The sequence below is a fragment of the Myotis brandtii genome, unplaced genomic scaffold, assembly GCF_000412655.1.
Source record: "Myotis brandtii unplaced genomic scaffold, ASM41265v1 scaffold796, whole genome shotgun sequence".
NCBI classification, from domain to species: domain Eukaryota; kingdom Metazoa; phylum Chordata; class Mammalia; order Chiroptera; family Vespertilionidae; genus Myotis; species Myotis brandtii.
In genome coordinates this window covers 504191-510667 of record NW_005371207.1, presented here as the reverse complement: position 1 = coordinate 510667, position 6477 = coordinate 504191, and the positions used below count along the sequence as shown (strand labels likewise).

Genomic DNA, 6477 nt, shown 5'->3' with positions numbered 1-6477 from the left:
GGGCGCCGTCCCCTGATTGGCCTGCCCAGTTGCCTCCTGCAGAGGGAGGCCACCAGCGGTAGCAGTGGTGGGACAATGGAAAGCGGGGTTGGCGCCATCCCCAGATCGCCTGCCAGGGTCACCTCCCGCAGAGGGCCTAAGCCATCAGTTGGACATCCTCTGAGGGCTCCCGATCTGCGAGAGGGTGCAGGCCAGGCTGAGGGACCCCCGACCCACCCTGAGTGGACAAATTTTCGTGTACAGGCCTCTAATTCCTATCTAATAAAAGCCTAATATGCTAAGTGTCTGATTGTCCATTCAATCAATCAAAGCATAATACGCGAATGATATGCTAAGACCGCTCAACCGCTCGCTATGACATGCACTGACCACCAAGGGGCAGAGAGGTGACCAGTCAACCGTCACTATGACATTCACTGACCAACAGGGGGCAGATGCTCTGACAGGTAGGTTAGCTTGCTGCTAGGGTCTGGCCGATTGGGACTGAGTGAGAGCGAGACAGGCCAGACACGCCCTAGAGCCCTCCCGCGGTCCCTCCCTGGCTGGCCAAACTCCCGCATCCTTCCCCGGCCCCAGTTGTGCACCGGTGGGGTCCCTCGGCCTGGCCTGTGCCCTCTCGCAATCTGGAATCCCTCGGGGGATGCCAGAGATCCGGTTTCGGCTCGATCCCACAGGCCAGGCCTCTAGTAAGGTATATAAATGTTGAATCACTATGTTGTACACCTGAAACTAATGTAATATTGTACTCCAATTATACTTTAACAAAAAATTTAAAAATGAAGCCTAACCTTGACCGGGTGGCTCAGTTGGTTGGAGTGTCATCTCATACCAAAAGAAGGTAGCCAAACAATGTTTCTCTCTCATCATTGATGTTTTTGTCTATCTCTCTCTTCCTCTTTGAAATCAATGAAAATATACTAGTACATATATATAAAAAGAAATGTTAGCATTATACTTTTATATGAATTTGGTGGCCAGATCTTTAGCATTTGCTCTTCCAGCTGAGAGCCACAGATTAAAAAAAAAAAATCTTTGATGTTGCCTCCCAGTGATGGTGAGTCTCATCATATCTCTATTGTAACTGGTCTTGATAGCTTCCATCAGCTTAACTTCTTTGTCTTACAAGTTAACCTATGTGAAGGCAACGGTGGTGCGTCTTTCTGTGAACAAGAACATCTCAGTCTGGCCTTTCCCTTGATTATGAACTGGGGGACTCTCGTTTTATAGTATAAGTTGGGCAGGCGGACAACTAGCTCAATGGGATGAGTATGTGTGTAATCACCACCAGCTGAGCCTGCTTGTTCTCCGCAGGTCATGACAGCACTAACACCTGCTCAAGGGACAGGTGGTCTCAGTGGGAACGTCCCCTTTGTTGGCAGCTTCCTTCTATAGCCTGGGACAGCAGCTTCTGTTTATCTTGCTCTATCTCTGGGGTGCACTGTGGGCCAGCTTAAGCAGTTGAGTAGCTGTTTGACCTTTGACCCCTCCCCCCAAGACCTGGGGAAAACTGGTTAACTGGGCACTTTCAGACACTTACAGAGGAGAGCTGTTGCCACTGGCAAAGCAGATGTCAGAGGTGGTTATGCATCCCATTTGGAGGACTATCTGGAAATGATCATTTGCTTTTGCTCTTTTAAAAAAAACATATTTTTGGTTATGCATCCCATTTGGAGGACTATCTGGAAATGATAATTTGCTTTTGCTCTTTAAAAAAAACCACATATTTTTTATTGATTTTAGAGAGAGAGGAAGGGAGAGGGAGAGAGAGAAACATTGATGTGAAAGAGAAACATCGGTTGGTTGCCTCCCACATGCACATTGACCTGGGTACATGCCCTGACTGGGGATTGAACCCCTGACCTTTTGGTGTATGGGATGATGCTCCAACCAACTGAACCACACTGGCAGGGCTGATTTGAATATTTTAAAGCATTTCTATAGCATTTAAAATTTTGTCCAAATTATATAGGTACATGTTTAAAATCAACAGGCCTGTGTCAGGCCAGTTGCCATCCTAAATCCCATGATGGTTTATATACATAGAGGGGTTTTCTAGAGTATTCTCACAGAAATAAATCTGACCACTGAAGGGCAGTCTAAATCTATACTCTAGAATTCAGCAAATGTAAATATGACTGCAATATTAAAATTTTCTCCCATAGTGGAAAAATCTTTTTTTTAATTAAAGAATTGTATAAAATCAATTTCTATCTCTTTTCTCTTTGTAAGAAGAAATGATTTTTTCATATCTATTCAGATGGCCCCAAATTTTTGTCCCCTCTTGAATTAAAGTGTGATATTATCAATAGTATGAAATTTATTCTCAGGGTTCTATAAATAATTATACTAAAAAAACATGTCATCTTTGGTCTTCCTGTTTTAGCTGTTTTGATTTCTCTTACCTGACATTTTATTAATTTACTAATGAAGAGATCAAGTGGAATAAAAATTGGGGTAGTAGATTATCATCATACATATATATTTCTAGAAAATTCTAGGCCTGATATAATTTTCATAAGAAACTATTACTCTAAGATAATTTTAAGTGTCCTATTATATATAATATATCACCTGAAGCAAATGCTCTAGTTTTTATTCCATTTCTTCTGGGAAAGATAAACAAGGCAGTCTATAGTGGAATAAGAAACGATTTGGCTTTTGGGAGTTGGGAAAGTTCTGGTGAAATGCCAAGTGCTGAACTGCAGGTTTTCAAAATTATTTTCAAGCCTACAGATGTTAGGATATCACATATGAGCCCAGGTCATTGCTTCAAACAGTGAAATAGGTCAGCTGCCCAGGTCTCTACGAAAAAGCCTGTGGAAATAGGTACTGTGTAAATCTCCTTTTCAGCCCAGATGCCTTTAGCTGTGTAAAAGGTTTGAATATCATCAATACTATTCCTTGATTATCCTCTCTTAGTCTTGTGGTCTTTTAAGATTGTGGTCATAGTTATCAAAAGATCTGATTTTTTGTTTTCACTTTGGAAATTCTAAATTAATCCAGTAATGACATATCCATGGTAGCCTTGGGGACTATTTTGAACAAAGCAACTCTTGTTCCCAAGAGATGTAGCCCTAGATCCCTTTAATAGCAAATCAGTATGGAGTTCTAAATGCCTTTATTTCATTCCAACTCTAGTTCATATGGTGAACTAACTGGATGCACATAATGTGGGAAGCAGGTAGTGAGCACAGAGAGATTTCTAGGTGCCAGGTAGAAAAGTGAGGGGAGGAAGGCCGGGGAGCATGAGCCCCACCCCCAGAGGTGAAGAAAAAGCTCCCTTGGTCTTCTTTTTTCAAATGGAGAAAACACATTTCATTAGAACTAGTAGTCGCTGGAGGCATCACAGTCCTTAATTTCAACCATCCTACAGGTAGGTATACCTCAGACATATTGCAGGTCGGTTCCAGACCACCGCAATAAAGCTAATATCTCAATAAAGCAAGTCACACAAATTTCTTAGGTTTCCCAGTACATATAAAAGTCATGTTTGCACTATGCTGTAGTCTATTAGGTGTGCAATAGAATTATGTTTAAAAGCACTATTACATACCTTAATTAAGAATAACTTGTTGCTAAAAAGTGCTATCATCTGAGCCTTCAGTGAATTGTAATCTTTTTGTTGGTGCAGGGTCTCGCCTCACTGTTGATGGCTGCTGACTGATTAGGATGGTAGTTGCTGAAGATTGGGTTGGCTGTGAAAATTTCTTAAATAAGACAGCAATGAGGTTTACCACATCTACTGACTCTTCCTTTCACAAACAATTTCTCTGTAGCATGTAATGCTGTCTGATAGCATTTTGCCAACAACAGAACTTCTTTCAAAATTAGAGTCAATCCTCTCAAATCCTGCTGCTGTTTTATCAGCTAAGTTTACGTAGTATTCTAAGCCCTTTAACGTCATTTCAGCAATCACCACAGCATCTTCACCAGGGGTAGATTCCCTCTGAGGAAACCACGTTCTTTTCTCATCCATTAGAAGCAACTCCTCATCCATTGAAGTTTTATCATGAGGCGATAGAATTCAGTCACATCTTCAGGCTCCACTTCCGAGTCTAGTTCTCTTGCTTCCCCCACCACATCTGCAGTTACGTTTTCCACGAAGGTCCTGAGGCCCTCAAAGTCATCCATAGGGTTGGAATCAACTTCTTCCAAACCCCTGTTCATGTTGATATTTTGACCTCTTCCCATGAATCGTGAATGTTCTTAATGGCATCTAGAAGGTGAATACTTTCTAGAAGGTTTCAATTTACTTTGCCCAGGTCCATCAGAGGAATCACGACCTATCGCAGCTATAGCCTCAAAAGTATATTTTATAATGAGACTTGAAAGTTGAAATTATTCCTTCCTTCTTGGCCTGCAGAATGAATGTTCTGTTAGCAGGCATGAACACATTAATCTCATTGTACATTCCACCAGAACTCTTACTGGTAGGTGACCAGGGGATTGTCAATGAGCAGTAGTATTTTGAAAGGAACCTTTTTTTTTTTTTTTCTGAGCAGTGTGTCTCAACAGTGGGCTTAAAATATTCAGTAAAGCATGTTGTAAACAGATGTGCTGTCATCCAGGCTTTGTTGTTCCATTTATAGACACAGGCAGAGTAGATTTAGCCTAATTCTCAAGGGCTTTGAAGCCAGGCATTGACTTCTCTCTAGCCGTGAAAGTTCTAGATGACATCATCTTCCAGTAGAAGGCTGTTTCATCTATGCTGGGGTCCAACCCCAGCAGGTCCAGGGGTCCCCAAAGGTGTGGACGGAGTCGGCGAAGAAGGAATGACACGGAGACAGCCTTCAGTTGATCAGCAGCCTAGTCAGGACCTCTAGCCAGGATCTCCAGCCAAAGTTCTGGTTAGGATCTGATCAGGATCTGATGTTTATTGTCTTGTTACATCTGTATTTATACCAGTTGATTTTAATCCTGTCAATTTCTATTGCAAAGGTTAGGGCGTTTCTTATCTCCATTCCAGGGAGTAAAGATTATGTAGCTTAAGCGTGATTGTTTGTAGTTCAAGTGATTAACTACCCGCCTGGCACTTAGTTAAGGGGTTGTATCCCCTCCCTAACCTCAGGGAAAAATCCCCACCTGGGGAAACAACCTTTCTCGGAGAGGTGACCTTGGTTAAAACACATGGCGCTAAGGAGAGCAAACATATTAAGAACAATATGCTATATATGCCAGGTCCCTTGAAACATATGCTGTGCAGATGTTTCTTTCCTGCAGCGACTGTGTCAAGCAGCAAGGATGGACCGGCTTCCGGCACATCTACATTGAGTATTTGTTGTTCAGTGCAGCCACCTTCGTTAATTATCTTAGCTAGATCTTCTGGAAAACTTGTTGAAGATTCTACATCAGCACTTGCTGCTTCACCTTGCTTTTTCATGTTGTGGAGATGGCTTCTTTTCTTAAACCGAATGAACCAACCGCTAGCTTCAAGCTTTTCATCTTTCTCAGACTTCAAAGAATTGAAGGGATTTAGAACCTTGCTTTGGATTAGGCTTTGACTTAAGGCAGCGGTTCTCAACCTGTGGGTCGCGACCCCTTTGGTGGTCAAACGACCCTTTCACAGGGGTCGCCTAAGACCATCCTGCATATCAGATATTTACATTACGATTCATAACAGTAGCAACATTACAGTTATGAAGTAGCAATGAAAATAATTTTATGGTTGGGTCACAACATGAGGAACTGTATTTAAAGGGCCAGAAGGTTGAGAACCACTGACTTAAGGGAATGTTGTAACTGGTTTGATCTTCTATCCAGATCACTAAAACTTCTTCCAGATCAGCAATGAGGCTGTTTCACTTTCTTATCATTTGTGTATTCTCTGGAGTAGCATTTTTAATTTCCTTCCAGAACTTTTCCTTTGCATTAACCACTTGGCTAACTGGTGCAAGAGGCATAGTTTCCAGCCTATCTCAGCTTTCAAGATACCTTCCTCACAAAGTTTAATCATTTCTATATTTTGATTTAAAGTAAGAGACATGTGATTCTTCCTTTCACTTGAACACTTAAAGGCTATTGTAGGGTTATTAATTAGCCTAATTTCAACATTTTGTGTCTCAGGGAATAGGGAGGCCTGAAGAGAAAGAGAAGGGCAAAGTTTGGTAGGTGAAGCAGTCAGAATAGAAAAACAGTTATTATTTTTTGCCATCTTATATGGGCTGGGCTTATTGTACCCCAAAACAATTGCAATAGTGACATCAAAGGTCACCATAACAAATCCTATACAACAAAAGGCTAATATGCAAATAGACTGAATAGCAGAACAACTGAACAACTGGTCGCTATGATGTGCCCTGACCACCAGGGGGCATGTGAGGAACATGGTGGGTGTCGGCGGTGGCGGGATGGTGGAGCAGGTGAGCGGGGGTGCCAGACAAAGGCAGGGCACGGGTCGCTGTCATTGGGGCGAACCTCTGGTGGTTACTGAATATTCTTTGCCTGCCGCTCACACCTGTTGCCAGTGCCACAGCCACC

General features: G+C 42.3%; 2 pseudogenes; both read right to left on the bottom strand.

Annotated features, from left to right (window-relative positions):
* Window positions 1-3976, bottom strand: part of LOC102262049 — a 10331-nt pseudogene extending 6355 nt beyond the window's left edge.
* A 544-nt stretch (window positions 3977-4520) lies between these two features.
* On the bottom strand, window positions 4521-6217 carry LOC106724310 (annotated as a pseudogene).
* Window positions 6218-6477: the final 260 nt, after the last annotated feature.